Source organism: Podarcis gaigeae, assembly GCF_964106915.1.
Source record: "Podarcis gaigeae genome assembly, chromosome: 10".
NCBI lineage: Eukaryota > Metazoa > Chordata > Lepidosauria > Squamata > Lacertidae > Podarcis > Podarcis gaigeae.
Genome location: NC_139686.1, coordinates 66333136 through 66349585, shown reverse-complemented (window position 1 = coordinate 66349585; position 16450 = coordinate 66333136). Strand labels below are relative to the sequence as shown.

Here is a 16450-nt window from a genome sequence, read left to right as displayed (position 1 = left end):
TAGCAGACCATCCCAGTGTTTTCCATTTCCTCCTGTGTTTACGGTGACCACATCATTTGGCAGCTCTTCACACAAAGGGCTTGACATCTATCAGGTGACAGTAAGGCCTAGTTCTCACAAACAGAAGATGAGATAAATCTCTATGCATGCGCAGCAACAATTCATAGTGCAGGTGAGGGCCTCAACTGCTGGAAAGTTCGTCCACATAAAACAAAACAAAACTGCACATAGAAACTAGACGTCAAGAAGAAAACAATTCTTTTTCCTGACATCTATGTGCAGTACAGGATATTACTGTGAGCATGTGTGGCAGGCAGGCTGGGCGGGCGGGTGACAGACCATTCAATCATGTCAGCCTCGCATGCAGTACAGGCTACAATCAGTTCCACATCCTCATCTGCAGTTTGTGCCAACATTTTCCAAATTCAGCGAGCAGTAGATGTAGTAACGTGTGCAAGGTCAGCACCAAAAATGTGAGGAATTTCATATTTCACCTTAATATTGTCATATGAACACCAAAGCTAGTATCAATGTTCTACCGGGTATATAAAGGATGTTTTCCCCTCACAGATGTTGGCATTTAGACATGAAATAATAGTTATGTCTGTGATGCTCGCAATCTTAATACAGAGTTTACCAGTCTTCCTACTTTGGAGCAAACAGAATGAGGGTTTCTTTTATATTCAGTTGAGCTGAAGGTGACCTTGCTGGCATAGGGTGCTTTCTATCAGCTTAGGCTCTTGTGGTGGCTGCAATCTTTCCTGGAAACAAGTGTGTGTTCTCTGGAAACCTGTTTAAACCGCTGTAATATGTTGCCTATGATGAGGTTCTTGAAGATAGTTCGAAAGTCAGTCCAAAACACAGCATCCAAGATTTTGAGTGTACAGCTTGCTACTAGAAACATACTTCACTAGTTTGGCCAGATTTGCCTAAGTTTCCTTCCAAGCCCAGTTTGACGTCCTTATGTTAAACGTTAATCCTCTTTCATAGCTTGGGATCTGGGTTCCCCCAAGGACCGCCATATTTCATGTCAACCTACCTCAACAATAAGTCTAATTCCAGCACTGCTGCTGTTGCTACCCATGTTTTATACCCCTAGCCCAGGGGCTCATCAGTTCCCACTGCCACACTATCCCTCGTTGTTTTCTAGCTCTTCCTTTACTCCTTTAGAGTTCTGGGATACCACATTTCGTCTTGCCAGAAGCCAGCCCTGATTCAAACTCACATTGTACTGCTTCTTATTTGGCTGTCCCAGAAACAATCTGGGAGATGCTGCAAAGAAAATTATTCTCCTACAAATGGCTTCTAGAGCAAAATTTTCTTTACCTGTGTATTAATTCATTAGGACATTGCGCTGTTCTGTGCCTTCTTATTAGTACCCTGAAAGTGAGTTCTCACACTACCTTCCATACTGGTTACAGATACCTGAGTCAGTGCCGTAGCTATGGGCAGGTGGAGGCTAGCTGGGGTTTTTTTGCCCCAGATGAAGCCTCCAAAGGGGCACTATTGAGGCTCCCAGCCTGTGTGTGTGTGTATGCAACTGCATACATGGTGTGTGTGTGTGTGTGTGTGTGTGTGTGTTTGTGTGTGTGAAATTTGGTCTTTGTCCTGGGTGAAATAAAGCCTAGTTTCACCTCTGCCTAAGGGCAGGTTTTGATTATCTCGCTGCCCTCTCCCTGCTAAAGTGGGGGTGGGAGCAGGCTCTGGAGACTGACATGAGCAGAAAGCTACCTGGAGCTGAAGAGGAGAGACAATGAACATCACCTCTTCTCCAGCGTCAATGTTTCGCTGAACCACAGGATTTGTTTTGGCTCTTCTGACTGCACTGAGCGAAAGCAAAGGAAGAGGTGTAATAAGCTTGCAGCTCCCAGCTGCAGATCCCAGCTAGATAAACCTTGATCTGCTGTGCCTCTGCTTCCCATTCCAGCTTTGGGCTGGAACAGGAGGCAAAGGTTTCAGTTTTAGAGGGAGCCTGGAGTCCATTTTGCCCTGCAGAACCTGGTTTCCCCTTCACACACCAGGTAAGGTGGTAGAACGGGACTCTGCTTCCTGCTCCAGCTCTGAACTGTTTCTACTCCCATATCCAGCCTCAGCTCCATGAGCTGGAGAGTGCAGGACATTTCCCTCTCACATCATGCTGCATATCAGACATTTTGGGTTGGCTGGTCGACTCCTGCCTGAGTGCAAAATATATAGATATTCCAACTGTTGAATGAGTGGTTAAATTGCCTTCTTCTTCTTTTTAATACAGTCAAACCTCGGTTGTCAAATGTAATCTGTTCTGGAAGACCATTCTGAAATGTTCAACAACCGAAAAACTGAAAACGGAAGCCTCAGTACAATAGGGAAACTCAAAATGGAAGCCACGTAGCACGTTCGGCTTCTGAAAATCGTTTGAAAACCGGAGCAGTTATCTCCAGGTTTTCGGTGTTCGGGAGCCAAAATGTTCCAAAATGGAGGCATTTGGGAGTTGAAGTGTGACTGTACAGTAAAAGGAAACAGCAAACTGGAAAAGGATCACCCCTACATTCCATCTATTTTAAGACGAGAGACCAAAGATCTATAAAATACCCAGAGTTTTCAAAACATGCAAAGCACATGCAAATTACAAAATGTAGTGAGAGCTTTGTACTGAGGGCACTTTAAACAAAAGGATGCTTCTATGCTTGCATGCCTTGGTCAGCGGTGGAGGTGAAGCGTGTCAACTGTATAATTTTACACTCTTCCCCCATTTCAAAGAGCCTGGATCTGATGGCTTTCAAATTCTTTTGCAAAAAAGTGTTCACTCTCCCAGGCTGACCCTATTAAGCCCCATGTTACCTGAAAGCCATCTTTCATTAGCTGGAAATTATGCCGCAGCTTTGCATTCAGGGGTAAATGCTCAGCGTTGCACAGCCAAATTTACCAGCATGACTACTATTATTGTTAATGGGAGCTATTTAACAAAGTCTGTGCTTGTGGCATTGAAAACGTGCTTTTTGCTGCTTTCCAGCATACTGTTCATATGAAAATAGATTGTGATTAAGTCTTCAAAGGCCACATACTGTTGATGTAAGAGAAGAAAGAGGTGGGCAGGAATAATAAAAAAGAGGCTTAATTACTAATAATTGCCTTGAGGTGGCTCAATTTCTTTTCTTTTTGTTTCGTTCCATTACTTAACAGCAGCAATAGTCAGGTGGCAGCCTGTGGGCAGCATCTGGAGGAAGCAGACAAGGGCCGTTTCCAATCAGATGGAATCAGTTCCTATCGGTTTCTGTGTGGCCAGAAGTCCTTTGGCTGCTGTGCTTACCCCACCCTTCTCTCCACATCCAGTGGCTTATTTGCGGGCTCACAAACACTCTTCTTCCATTAAATCCATATAAGAATATATTACCATATCTTACAATATTACTATGTCTTATCTCTGAATAACACAGGATGGCTGCTGTAGCTCTGTGTCTGCTGTTAGACGGCAGAATGCCTCTGAATGCCTGTTACTGGGAAGCACTGGTTCTTCTGGCAGTCTTCTCCTGGCTCTCTGGTGTGATCCAGTAAGCTCTTCTTATGTTAAGGGGTTAAAGAGAATGCCAAGGCACCCCTGCCCTTTGTGAGGATAACTTCCAACCAGCTTTAATGAGGATTTCTTTTCTGTCCTTTTCAAGTCAGAAGTCTGTACATACTTACCTGTGAATAGGAATGGGGCAGAAATTGCTCAGTTCATATTTTAATGGAAACTTTCCTAATTTGTGCATGTGAATTGATATACTCCTCTGACACTATAAGCGAGAAATTGAGGTTTTGGCGGGATGGGCTGGATTGGTTTGATGGGAGTTGGACATTGTGGAAGGCCACAGAGAACCATCTCATCCCCAATATTCTCTAACATCTAAATGAAACTGCTGTGAGTGTTTCTGAGGATATTTGGAGAGCAGTGTCACTGGTATGCTGATGACACTTGGCTCTAAGACTGCAATTGGTACCCAGATGCAGTTATGGACTGGATAAGAGCCAAAAGGCTAAAACTGGATCCTGACAAGATGGAGGACTTGTGGATGAGCAGTTCTCTCAGGTCTTGGAACTGGGTGAAATGCCAATTTTGAACAGGGTTGTTCTCTTCCAGAATGAACAGATGTGTTGTTTGGGAGTGCTCCTGAGTCTATTTTTGTCAGCTTGTTCTTGGCCGTCTCACTGAATGGCAGCACAGCCTTTAGGTAAAGGGACCCCTGACCATTAGGTCCAGTCGTGGCCAACTCTGGGGTTGCGGTGCTCATCTCGCTTTATTGGCCGAGGGAGCCGGCGTACAGCTTCCGGGTCATGTGGCCAGCATAACTAAGCCGCTTCTGGCGAACCAGAGCAGCGCATGGAAAAGCCATTTTCCTTCCTGGTGGAGCAGTACCTATTTATCTACTTGAACTTTGATGTGATTTCGAACTGCTAGGTTGGCAGGAGCACGGACAGAGCAACGGGAGCTCAGACCGTCGCGGGGATTCTAACCGTCGACCTTCTGATCGGCAAGTCCTAGGCTCTGTGGTTTAACCCACAGCGCCACCTGCGTCCCTAGCCTTTAGGTAGGATGCAGTAACTCAAAGCTGTGGCTGCCAAGAGGTGAGAGGACTATGAGAAGGGGAACCAAATCACTTGTACTCCAAACTTTAGAATGTGGACCAGCTCTAAGAAGCGCCCCCCCTGCCCTGCACACAAACAAATGATTATATTCCAGGGTCCTGGCTTTATTTAAAAGGAAAAATATACATCTTTATGCCCTGGTAAACACAGACACTAATCTTATGTTGTGAACATTTTGCAAATGAGGATCTTTAAAATCCAGGAGATGTGGCCACTGTGTACATTGTATTATCCTTTAATCTCCAGATCTCATCTGTACAGTGTTTACCACAATGCCATCTGTATCATTCACAGATACTTAAGTGGCTATTTGATTGGATCAAGAATCTACTATAAGTGAACTGCGTTTGTTAGACTGAAATCCACCAAATTGACAATGCTTCTGTTTTCCATCTTGACTTCAAAACAGAAAACGCAAGGGAGTTTTCTTTTTATCTCGTTCAGGAAGTTTTCAATCACACGTGGGTATTTATAATCCTGTCTTTTACACTTGGGACATGCAGCTAAATTCAGCCCTGCTCACGAAGAGACTCACACAGCCAGTTTCCTTATGCTTGTAATATAGGGCAAGGTGGTAACTGAGGAGCATATACAGATGCATATAACTAGACTTCTGCCTTTCTATCTGTTCAGTTCCACAGCAACTGTTGCTACAACAACAGTTAATACACCCCTAAGGATTGGGCAGTTAATCTTTATTTATTTAGCAATTATTTATTTATTCATTACATTTCTAGGCCATCCATCCACTAAGTCCTCTGGACGGTTTACAAACTTATTAAAAATACAAAATACAATTGGGGCGAGGGGGAATAAAAGCAGTATATATAACTACATAAAAATCAGCACAAAACAACAGCAACGACCTCAAAGCCACCGTAAACAAAAGCAGCATAAAATCAACATTAAAAACAGCAAAGGAAAAATAAATTAATGCAAGAATTTAAAAAGCACAAAAATATAGAAGTCGTGGATTGAAAAGGTCTGGGAAAATAAAAATGTCTTCACCTAAATTATCTAGAGATGTATACCTCAGTCCTGCAAGGAAGACCTGCCTTCTGCATATACAGCTAATACGGATACAGGCGACAACTGTTATGGGCACGTTCAATATGTGTGCGACTGTGCATGTGTGCATAACTGTAAACCGGAAGTAGCCAGAAAAGGGGCTTAATGTGGGCAGGGCCATAACAGGCTTATGCATGCTCCACCGACATGCGTGGGGGTCAGGAATGTAACCCCTGTGGCAAAATGGTTGTTGTCTATATTCATCTGAGCCCCAGTGAAGAAGCAGGGTGTGTTCTTGATGCATATGGGAAAATTAGTTTTTATTTAATCATAAATAAATATTTTAGCCCACAACGTATAAAAGAGTTAAAAACAAAACTTCAAAACAGTTAAGAGCAGATTAAAAACACATGGCTAAGCACAGTAGAGTTTACACACACTAAAGACAACAACAAAACAACAACAACAACAACAACAACAACAACAACAACAACAACAACAACAACAACAACAAAGCAGGGCATAGATGATGATGTTGATGATGATTTATGTACCATCCTATACCAGGAGGTCTCAGGGCGGCTCACATAAAAAGATCACAGTATATAAAATAAAAATAGAAGCAATAACCCAATAATACCCCCCCCCCCAAAAAAGAGCCACATTTTAAAACGGTATGGGATGTTGATCAGGTCAACCAAAGGGCTGGATAAAAAGGAAAGTTTTTGCCTGGCACCTAAAGATGTCTAATGAAGGTGCCAGGCAAACTCCCCTGGGGAGAGCATTCCACCAATGTCCTGGCATGGGAGGAACATAGCCAAGGGAAAACTGGTGGTTTAAAACAACACCAGAAGTGAAGCAGAGACAGTTAATTGCTGTGTGATCAATTTTATGTAAAACAAGTGTACCTATTTCAATCTAAACATAAGTCTAAGGGCATCAAATCATGTCTATAGTAAAAGTAAAAGTAAACCTTAGCTATCTGATTATTTACTTGTTTATTAAAAACACTTCTAATCTGTTCTTCATCGTAAGGGCTCATATCTTATATCCATTGACTGAAGTCCAGAAGCTACTGAAATGCTTGGAAATCCTAATGGCTTTCCTAAGACAGCCAAGCAGGCAAGTATCTTCAAGACTGTTCTTTTGGAACACAAAGATTACACCAAAAATAGGTTGCACTAAAAAAAAAAAAGCACACAAAAACAAAGATACGAAAACACAGGGGAATGCCCTTGAAAATTAGATGAAACGAATATCATATCTGGAACAAGCTGGCCTAGTCTTCCAAAGAAATGGCATAATATGACCGTTTTACTGATTACACTACTTACAAATCCACACAGGCCTAGACACTCAGATATAATAAGCACATATAGTGTAAAATGAAGTTAGCAAGTTTGGCTCCAATTGTGCACACTATTAAGTTGCTTAATTCTTGTTGAGTTAAATGTGATTAAGCTGACTGTGTCCATAACTACAAGTCCAGTTCAGATGAGCCAGAACAAGCCCCAGACTCATAAGGGTAGCTGTAGTTTAGGAAAAACAAGAACACGATGGGGAAGAGTGGGAGAGCCTGAACTTTGCAGCATCTCACGGTTTGGTGTTATGTCTGAACAGGGATTTCTGATGCTAGTTGTTCTTGTTGTCGCTGTTAAACCAAACCACCCTCAGTCAAGCAGATATAAGCAATAAAGACAAACAACGAGCAAAAGTCACACATTTTTGTAAGTCATGCCAAATTTTAGGGGCTCACTAATCAGTAGTAAATCATTCATTCACTGTTTTGAATGGTTAAAGGTTAAAGAAAACCTGTTTCCTACTGACTTTTGAAAAGCTAAATGACTATTTTCTTTTCATACAGTTGTGCAGCCAGATGGGGGAAAGAGCAGCAGAAGTAGTTGCGATTAAAAAGTATCATGTTCACAGTAGTCCATATTTTTTCCCCTTGCAGCAATTAGTAGAAAACAGAGGAACCAGTAATGCAGTCTGCAGGAGAGGTGCTGGAAGCCAAGGGTGCACTTTTAGTTCAAACATGTTCACTCTCATTAGGCAGATCGCCAGATTCAGAAAACCCTTTCATTAACCTACTGGTCTGAGCCCAAAAGACTAATGTATGAAACTGGGGGTAGGGGGGTTGGGGAGATTCGGATTCTCAGGCGATACTTCGCTGGTTCAGTGGTCAGAAATCTCATTAACTGCTTTGCTACGGACACGTTTTTAACTGAGCACAGCTATCAGAGCCAAACCTGGGTGAAAAATTAAACAAACGGGAAACAAATAAAGCCGCAGGAACTGAAAAGGGCGCATTTGCAACCTTAGGGGAAGAAGCCGGTGAACACCAGACAAGCTTTTATGCCTTTAAGTGTGGGTTTGTAGCCTGTGAGGATTGGAGGAGTCAATTAGAGGCAACTGAAAATTAGGAGGCATCAAGGCTTGCATTCAGTAAGGTGCCCTACCTCAGCTTCAGGGTAGTGGGAGAAGGGGAAAGAGTGTTAGGATTTTTGAAAGCAGACAGGCAAAAGAGCAGGGAACCCGCCACGTATTTCAACAGGAGGACACATTCCTGCTGATCACCAAAGGTATAAATGAATCCTGAGCACAAGCACTTTCCTCCTTTGAAGTGTCTCATTGGCTCCCCTCCCTCCCCTTCCATGTTCATTAAAGAGACGGGGCTTTGTGCATGCTTGTTTTCGAGTATAAAGAATGCACACCCATAATGACACTTTCCACTGAACGAGCCAAGGGCTTCACAGACCTAGGGAAGCACTTCACCATTTCCTTTCGCTAAGAAAACCTAGGGCTTCTGTTTTCCAGGTTCTTCTTTATTATTAGTTCAAAGGACACACCCAAAATCCCGAATGATATACTCTATACAACTTTGTTTGTATATGCATAGCTGAAGATGCACCTCTTTGTCCTGAACTTTGACACTATATCTATATCTATATGGGCCTACCCTATTATTGGGACTGTAACTTGTTTTAATCTGTTTTTATTGCTGCGTTTTAAATTAATAGAACTACAGAATCATAGAGTTGGAAGGGACCTCAAGGGCCATCTATTCCAATCCCTGCCATACAGAAATCACAGCTAAATAATTCCTGACACATGGCCACCCAGCCTCTGTCATGGTCATGTGACATGGCAATTAAATAGCTGTTTGGGCAGACGGCCACTGAACTCACTGCCCAGCTAGAGCTGACTCTCAAGTCATGCGGATCTTCCAAGTCGTCAGAGATGCTTTCCCCCTAATCTTTAAATGCTTCTCTCTCTTTAGAGATCCCTCCAGAGTCTCCAGGTACACTGTTGATGCAGCTAAACATTCAACACTAAGAAAGCACTATTTTTCAGTTCTCTTTTTCTTTGTCTTCCACAGACAGATGTGAAATTCTTTAAAGAGCTTCTGAGTTCCTGAAGCTTACAGTGTGATTAAATGCAGATAAGGGTGCACTTCAAAGTCCTTACAGCGAATTCCTAAGGTGCCAGCTGAATGACTATATGGAGCAGTGTGCCATGCTAAATCCTTGCTCCCATTAAATGGATTATAGAAAAATGCCCATCATTACCATTTTTTATAAATGTTTTGAATTAAAATAGGAAACTAATGCTGAAAGTCTGCAGCCAACAAATTGATTGACTTATTCACAGTGAAATTCACAGGCTCATACCTAAACCCTTTCTTATGCGCCCTTACTGCTCACTTGGGCTTGCCAGGTCACAATGCTAGAGCAACAGTAGAATCTCCACTGACAGAATTCCCCTCCTATTCATCTCCTAAAGGTGCAGCCCTTCTGGCAGGGAAATCCCAGGAGTACTATAATGAACAATCCTATTATCCTTTGGCTCATCTGCTCCTTCTTCACAGCCTTCCAAAGTTCTCTAATTTGTTCACTTCCTGTCCGTTGGCAGGACTTCCTGTCCTGTCCCTTCCTGTCCTCGGTCCCAAGTGAAGTTTGGCTCCATTTCCTTTCATGCCTCCTTTTTTTTAGCTCCTTCTCTCCACCATCAACTGTTCCAGCTGGTCCCTGCTTTTCAGCTGTCTGCTTTCCTGGTCTCACTGGCTAGATAGCTTGTCCCTCAACCAGTCTCCCAACCTCTACATATATAGATCATATAGTCTTGCTTGAGCCTGAGCATAAAGGTAAGGGACCCCTGACCATTAGGTCCAGTCGTGGCCGACTCTGGGGTTGCGGCACTCATCTCGCTTTATTGGCCGAGGAAGCTGGCGTACAGCTTCCGGGTCATGCGGCCAACATGACTAAGCCATTTCTGGTGAACCAGAGCAGCACACGGAAACGCCGTTAACCTTCCCGCCGGAGCGGTACCTATTTATCTTCTTGCACTTTGACGTGCTTTCAAGCTGCTAGGTTGGCAGGAGCAGAGACTGAGCAACGGGAGCTCACCCGCCGACTTTCTGATCAGCAAGTCCTAGGCTCCTCACTGGCCCTTCTTGCTTCTCCTCCCTGTTTCCTCTGGCCCTTCCCTCCCCCCCCCCTTTTCTCTGGTTTCTCTTTCCAACCTTCATTTCTCTATCTGCCACTTTCCTACTGGGCTCTCCATCCCTTCACTCCCCCACCTCCTTTCCCCCTTTTCCAGTCCTCAAACTAGTTCACAAAGCATCTTTCATCATTAGGAGAGGTTTCAATCCCAAGCAAACTGACCAGCTTTTCTTCACACTGTATTACAGCTGTACTATAAAATGCTGTACTACAAAAACAGAATTAGTCTGACAGATTTATTCTATGAGCATTCAGATCAGGTCAGCCAATCAATGTCAGAGGCTTCACCTCCATCAACACAGTACAATATAGATTACTATATGGTATCCATGGCATACTGTAATCTATTGTGTGTGCTTGAACTGATAATTAGCAGACCAGTGGGTAAAAAAGGAATAAGTGAAGAAAGAAGATAACTGGATGTGTGTAATCTAGAGTCCTGTGCAGGAACTCAAAGTGTATGTTTTTAGAGGTGTGGCACAGATTGCGACTGCACCAACTGGTCTTTGTCTATGGAGAACATATGGGCATAGTGCCCTATGGGCATAGGGCTCAACCATGCAATCAGCATATCCAATTTTTCTAGCGGACAAATAATGTACCGTATTGGCCTGAATATAAGCCTCACTTTCCTCCCAAATTCTAACCATGAAAAGTTAAAATACCGCTTAAATTCTCAACCTTACAAAAATGGGCTTTTACTATATTGCTGCTGAAACAGACATACATTAAAATGTAACCCAAAAAAGTTTTATTGATGATTTGCGAGCTTGAGACTGATCATTTTCCATTTATGGGTGTGAGTGCCTGCAGAATTGTAGCAACTGAGAGGCGATTTGCGATTTTAGTGATTGTATGGTAACTTTTGCGGGCTTGCAAGATCAAAGGCTTAAATTGGCTCGGAGTTACAATTCTACCAACCTGCAGCGATTTTCAGCCTGTAACCCAATTTTAAGGGAGTGGCTTATATTCGGGTATTGTATTTTCTTCTCCCTCCCTCCTGAATTGTAAAGGTGCAGCTTATTTGCGGGTGCAGCTTATATTCGGGCCAATACTACCATTGCATCTACACACACAAACCACTATGCAGAGTGCCAATGTGTGAAGTGGATTGAAAGGGGCGGATTAAGTCAGCCAATACATTCACAATCTCCAGTGAGTAGACTTGGAACTTCTGAACTGGGCTTACAAAACAAACGGATAAGAATCCATTACTTAATACACATTGACATGTGTCTGTCTTTTCCCTTATAAAAAATGCCAGGTCACGAGACCATAAATTCCAGTTACCAAGATGCCAGATCACAGAGGCTGGGTGGAGGTCTGCATTAGACACAGGCTAACTGCAGAGCCATGCGGATGTTCTGGAGAAGAGGCAAATAAAATAGTTTCAGTTTTTAGTACTATTTGTCAATGGCAAGTTGTGACTTTACACATGTCACACAATGATGGCAGATTATAGATAATGCCATATTGACTTAGGTAGGACATTCAACTCTTGTTCAAATACGCAGGCAGAAGAATTGACAATGAGAGAGCTGTCCTTCCAAGAGCTCTGCAAGGTCATGCAATGATCATGACTGACAATGGAATTTGGTCCATGGTCCACAACCAGGCCTGTAGGGATTGATGCAGGGGCAGCCTTAAGGGAAGTGGGCAGACAGAGTAGAGTATATTGTGCATGCAAAATTTCAATATTATGATGAGGAATTCAAAACATCAGTCTCAGTTACAAAAAAAAAAGAAAACCTGTGTCGTGCTAACTTATGGCAACGAGTCCTGTGTGAATGGATGTTGCAGCAGTATAGTCATCTAAAAGAGTCCAGGTACCACTCTCTTCTTTCATCCCTATCTCTTGTCTAGTTCAGGAAGAATTGATATAATGAATCAATACCATGAAGCACTATGGAAAGGGAAGGGAAGTCTCACCCACCACTGGCATATTGCAAAATATGGGTTTATTTTTTGTATAATTCCACTTTGTTTGAAAAAAAAATCTCTTCCTTTTTCTAATTGCAAAGTCTTTAATCAGATCCTCAAAACTAATCTTAGGTAACATATCTGCTTCTAAACTTAGTAGAGATAAGGCATCCAGCCTGCCTTGTTGCATAGTTTTTCTGCCGGGATTTTTTAAAAAATATACTTCAACTGAGAAAATGAATGCTCAGCTGAGAAATTTGTGGCCAATGATGTTAAAAACCTGGGAATGGAAAATTTACGTGGTCCCCCCCGCCCTAAGCATATGCTTAATGGTTAAACCAGCCCTGCCTGAAGGATATAGGAGGGCCTCAGCTTCCTGGCCCCTGATCACAGTGATGATTTCATCACTATGTGCCAGGGAGAGAGAGTTTTCCTATCCCTAAATTCTCTGTATTGTAGTTGTGACAAGATGTCTGCATATGCTATTTTTAAAAAAATACTGTAATGACACAGGCAAGGTCTGCAACTTACAACACCAATAAATATTCATTCCATCAACTGTAGACTGGGGCAGATTTTCCTCAAGTATAAAGTACAATGTTTTGCTGATGCAGCAAACTGCATTCAAAACCCTCCCTGAGCCAACTGTAAGGCTGACCAGCTAGCATATCATTAACGCAGACAAAAAAAACTTGGGGCACTTGAGTGTGAGAGCAAATTAAACATGCAAGCCTCCTGCCAGACCAAATGCATTGTGTACGATGAGCCAACAAATTTGTATCACTTGAGATGCGTTTGAGCTTTGTGTAACTGAACAGTTCACTCCAAATTCTTCGGCAAAGCAAAAGCCCACTAGTCAGCAAACTTTTTCAGCAGGGGGCCAATCCACTGTCCCTCAGACCTTGTGGGGGGCCGGACTAATTTTTTTGGGGGGGGGAATGAATGAATTCCTATGCCCCACAAATACCCCAGAGATGCATTTTAAATAAAATCACACCTTATACTCATGTAAAAACACACTGATTCCCGAACAGTCTGTGGGCCGGATTAAGAAGGCCCCTGGGCCTTAGTTTGCCTACCCATGCCTTAGCCTTTCACAAAGAAGGGCCCCTCTCTTACAGTTTTGAACTTTGTCAAAGGCTTGGAAAGTTTAAGTCTCGTAAACCATCCCTGTTTGAAAGCCATGGAAACACGGGCGGTGGTGGGGAATCAAGTCTGTTACAAAGAAAGCTGATTTTTCTCCACCGCCAGCTGCCCTGCTGGATTACAGCTCACTTGACTAGTGGGCAATAATGAAAAATATCCTGCCACATACTAACTGCCACTAACAAAGAAATGTTTTGAAGTTAGATTTCTCCCTGGTGGGAGTGTGTTACAATTTTTCTGCTTATGCATAGTTTGATAAAGTATGTGATTAAATGATTCTATTCAGACGGCTTGTGAATATTCCTAGTTTTTCCCTGTTCCATACAATTCTCAGAACCTATGACGTTAGGCATCTGTCATCCTTTGCTCATTTTGAGCACCTGCTAGCTCCTCCTAATACAGGCCGTAGATGAGCAGCCTAGGAATAAAGGGAATCTACTTTCTGGCTTGCAAATGAGGAAGAATGAGCTTCCTGGAGATGAAGACTGCTGGGATTGTCAGACTCCCCAAGCCCTTTCACAGATGCTGTTTGCACTGATTCTGTTTGTATCCTCTGGCACCTATTTTGAAACTCTGCATATTTCCAGAATCTTGCAGGTTCGAAGTGAAGCTATTCCAATGCTAATACGACCACATGGGTATGCTTACATATTAATAGCTGGTATTCACAAAGATTCATGGATGTACATATGCATGTAAAATCTTAGTATTTTATTAGATGTAAACTTTAGAATATTGTTGAGCAATCCATCCAGAAACCCAATATGGGCAAATTTTCTATGACAGTTCCAATAACTTTCTCCAAGGGAAAAGGCAGGCATACAAGTCTCTGTCTACTCCAGCCCCCCCCCCCCCCCCCGTTATTCACTTGCTGCTGCCTTTTCTACCTAATCCTTCTTAGGAGAGCTCCTTGCTGGTGGCTTTCCATCTCAGGCACCCAGTTGCAGGATGCTTTCTGAATTTTCTTCAGGTGGAGTTGAAGCAGGTTGAGACAGTGGTGGAAAGGGAGGGAATGGACTGAACAACATTTGATTTGTCAAAATGCTTGTCTGTCACTTCAAGCCGTGAAGATGAGCAGGCAACACATCTGAAGAATGTGCTGTGATCACCCTCTATAGTGAGCAACCTTTGTAATATTTATGTCTGTCTCCTTATTACGTAATATTATTCAAAGGAATATATATACATGGCCCCATCATAGCAAGATTCTGTAACTGCACAAGCATTAGGATCAAAGCAAAGATCTTTTAGCTGCATAAGCACTAGAGTATGTGTTGCTACAGGTAGCAATTAATTGTTAGGGGAATTTTTTTATTTTTTATTTTTTGCCCTTTCTACTGATGGTGGCAAACACAATGTTGTGCTAGCCTTCCAGGGGTGCTGGGCTGAAAGAGGAGTGAACATATGGGGCAGTTGTTGACCCCACAACCCTATTCTGAACCCCTGTGCAGTAGCATCAGTGAGCACCTATACCCAGCACAGTATCTCTGAAGTAGTGGCGGGCAGAATGGAATCATATAGGCCCTCTGATATTAAAGAGTTAATTTATAAGACTGGGCCTTTAGGAATCTCTTTCCAATAATCAGATGGGCATGAACCCATCTGCTACCAGTTTGAAAGAAAACCACCACACAGCAGGCGTGCACAGTGATATATAATACTAATATTTTGAATTGCCATCCCATTTATATACCAATTTACCAAGCACAAGTTTTCAAACAGCTGAAATATCCAATTTATAGACCATGTTTGTGACAAGAAACATTAACAAAGTTATAAAGTTCACATCCACATTCAATTCACACTCTGAAACAGATGTTATTTTCAGTCACAGCCTTGTTACAATAATCTTCTCCAATGATACTGTTTATGCAGATAATCCATCCCAATCCTTTAATGAATTAGTTCTGAAGGCACTGGGACTTGATTCTATCTCTCTGACTATGATCTCTGTTGGTGACAATTGCACCACAAATTGTGAAAATAATTGCGTGTGGAATTTCAGCGAATCCTCATTTCAGATGTCATCTGTAATTTTGTTATATGCTGCTGCTCCAGCCATCTATGTCCCGGCACCATAAAATGAAGTCATCAGCTGACCAAGACATAGGGATCAAGACAACCAGGTGGAAAGTACCTTTATGGCTGCCTAGTCTTGAAATGTTCTTGAAGCACTACAGAATGAAGTTACAGACAGGCATCTGACACACTGCTGTATAACAAATGGAAGACACTCAAGTGTGCTAAAATAACATTTCAAAACATACCTTGTGTTCTCTAATAATCTGGTAATGTCTACGGCTATAACTCTAAGCATATTAACCAGGAAGTAAATCTCACTGAACTCAACAATACATATTTCTGACTAGATAAATACATTTCTGATTAGTTTGTAAGATCTAAACTGACAATCAAATTTCCAAGCTCTACGAAATGGAGTTGGGTAGTTTGTGGGCAAAATATTTTCATCAAGGAATGACTAAAAGTGCAACGCAATAATGGTTTTAGTTATTCTGTGGATATTCAGCTGCAGCTACAAATGGAAGAATTATAATTCAGTGGTAGAACACATGTTATGGATGCCAATCAGACAATTCTGAGAGGTATTGATCAGCAAATAAAATGAGGACAGAACAGCTATACTACTGCTACATCATACAAAGATCCATTCACTGTTCAGCTAGATTATACCTAATTAGGATAACCCTGTCCTTTAATGTTATAACAACATGTCACAAAATTATTAGATTTGATTAGGTGCACACTATGTTTAATTCCTTACCGATATAATACAAGTGCATGATTTTATCTGCATTCTGTAGATTGCCTTGAATTTTATCTGTTTTAAAAGGCATACAGATGAATTGAGCTAGAATTTGATTCACTTTCTTAGTAGTTTTGATTTCTGACTGTGCCATCTACACTGTGCTGTGCTTGGGCGTGTGGCATCATGTCTGCACAATATTCTATAATAACAGGATACTTCTAAGCACATGCAATAGGTGTATATCTGAGATGAACAGAATGTGTTCTGTGAGCTCCATCCAGATATATAAAAAAAATATTTTAAGACTTGGCACCTATCAATTGATAGATGATTAAGCTTATATACCTTTAATACTTGTGTAGAAAGGAAAATACTAGCAGTTGCGGGTTATCTAAAGGCTGTGACGGTGGTTGAAATTCTTTCTACCCAGGTACTGTAGACTCAGAATCCTTATACTAGACTCAGTCTGGCAAGCTGTTAAGACACATCAACAGTCAGCATT

General features: G+C 42.1%; 2 protein-coding genes across 4 annotated transcripts in view; one reads left to right on the top strand and one right to left on the bottom strand.

Moving 5' to 3' along the window:
• Positions 1 to 5904, top strand: part of GTSE1 (G2 and S-phase expressed 1) — a 97218-nt gene extending 91314 nt beyond the window's left edge. Inside the window, exon 13 of the transcript XR_014555830.1 lies at positions 5894 to 5904. The gene's annotated coding sequence lies outside the window, so the exon portion shown is untranslated. The remainder of the gene's footprint in view (positions 1 to 5893) is intronic.
• Positions 1 to 16450, bottom strand: part of CELSR1 (cadherin EGF LAG seven-pass G-type receptor 1) — a 157217-nt gene that overhangs the window by 49134 nt on the left and 91633 nt on the right. The window lies entirely within an intron of this gene.